The 2,090-nt window shown below is 27.2% G+C and overlaps 1 long non-coding RNA gene across 1 annotated transcript; it reads right to left on the bottom strand.

Annotated features, from left to right (window-relative positions):
• Positions 1–79: 79 nt before the first annotated feature.
• On the bottom strand, positions 80–864 carry LOC114943831 (uncharacterized). Its single transcript, XR_003822088.2, has 2 exons — positions 498–864; positions 80–306 (listed from the first exon to the last, which is right to left on the bottom strand). It is a non-coding gene; the product is annotated as an uncharacterized LOC114943831 (long non-coding RNA).
• Between the last annotated feature and the right edge of the window lie 1,226 nt (positions 865–2,090).

Raw genomic sequence — 2,090 nt, 5'->3', positions numbered from 1 at the left:
ATTTGATGTAAACTGGATATATGACTTGCAAATTAGTATCCATCAAGTTCTTTGGGCTGTTTAAAATAAAAAAACAAAATTAATAGAGAATGTGACATTTAAACCTTGTTTCTACAGCAAACTTATCAGTATAATTGTCATCGTCACACTTCAGTCTTTCCTTAGATTGAAAGGACAAAAAGGTAAGGAGACATGATATTTAAAAATATTATATCATACTCTAGTTACACTCTAGTCATATTCAGCACTGGTAAATATACGCATGCATAGATTTAACATTGCATTATTCCTAGGGTAACGGATGCACTGTAAGTAAAAAGATTGATTAATGATTTGAAAAAACTTTTTAGGCTTGTCGCACATACTCTTGTATTAAAAACTAAATAAACATTAAAAAATATTCGTTCCTAATTATAATGTATATCTTATGACATAAACATTTAAGAATTTGTTACATTATTAAATGTGCACATTCTTTTATAACAAAAAATATTTACCCAATGCTATTGCGAAATGAAGAAAAGACCAAAATCTCGTAAACTTTTAAATATGTTTAGAACTAAATATCTCTAATAAGATATTAAATTAATGATATATGTAAAATTAAGCTTCCTGTCATATGTGCAGAGTATACATATATGTATACATATAATATAATATAATATATATTTATCCAAAGGCAGTTTTGACAACGTTCTCAAGTATAACTAGGCAGTTTTAACGACTGTTGGCAGTTTTCGCGACCGTCGTCAAACATATCGCAGTACAAACGCAGTTTTAACGACTGTCGTCATATCTACCTTTATATAAATATTTATACTATATGCATAGTAAACCACGTAGAAGAACGTTTTGTATTATTGAAGTAACTATTATAAATTTATAAGCAGTTTTATTTTGTTGTATAGTTGTTTTACGTATAATATACTGTACGTAAACATTTAATAATTGTATTATACTATATTCTTTGGCGCTTAAAATTTCATGTCACGACAGTGAGATTTTACGTGCAAAAAAACACCATATATAATTATTAATTGCTTTAAACAGTACAACATGTAAAACACAGATATACATAATATAACAACATTTAAATATGAAAATATTTTAACCAAGCATTTTTCTACATTGTTTACTGAATGTATATATATATATAGGCATACAGCCATATAAAGGTAGATTTGACGACTGTCGTTAAAACTGCCTTTATATCGCGGTGCCTTTGACGACGGTCGTGAAAACTGCCAATAGTCGTCAAAACTGCCAAATTATACTTCAAAATGTCGTCAAAACTGCCTTTAGACATATATATATATACTATATGCATAGTAAACAACGTAGAAAAACGTTTTGTTGAAATAACTATTATTTATAAGCAGTTTTATTTTGTTGTATAGTTGTTTTACGTATAATATACTGTACGTAAACATTTAATAACTGTACTATATTCTTTGGCGCTTAAAATTTCATGCCACGGCAGTGAGATTTTACGTGCAAAAAAACACCATATATAATTATTAATTGCTTTAAACAGTACAACATGTAAAACACAGATATACATAATATAACAACATTTAAATATGAAAATATTTTAACCAAGCATTTTTCTACATTGTTTACTGAATGTATATATATATATAGGCATACAGCCATATACAGGTAGATTTGACGACTGTCGTTAAAACTGCCTTTATATCGCGGTGCCTTTGACGACGGTCGTGAAAACTGCCAATAGTCGTCAAAACTGCCAAATTATACTGCAAAATGTCGTCAAAACTGCCTTTAGACATATATATATATATATATATATATATATATATACATATATATATATATATATATATATATAGGGAAGAATGGAGGAATTGCAATCAGTAAGAATTATTTTTTATTTTCTGAAAACAAAATGTCTTTAGAACCAAAATGGAATAGTTGACGGATACTACATCAATCATTCTTCGAAAGTGGAAGCATAAAAGTTAAGAAAGCTAATATATATAATATATATATATATATATATATGTATGTATATATATATATATATATATATATATATATATATATATATAGGGGAGAATAGGGGAATTGCA

The sequence above is a fragment of the Nylanderia fulva genome, unplaced genomic scaffold (genome assembly GCF_048542155.1).
Source record: "Nylanderia fulva isolate GAGA-0341 unplaced genomic scaffold, ASM4854215v1 Scaffold143, whole genome shotgun sequence".
In the NCBI taxonomy this organism is placed as follows: Eukaryota; Metazoa; Arthropoda; class Insecta; order Hymenoptera; family Formicidae; genus Nylanderia; species Nylanderia fulva.
The sequence above is the reverse complement of the archived record's forward strand: the minus strand, read 5'-3'. Positions and strand labels throughout refer to the sequence as shown.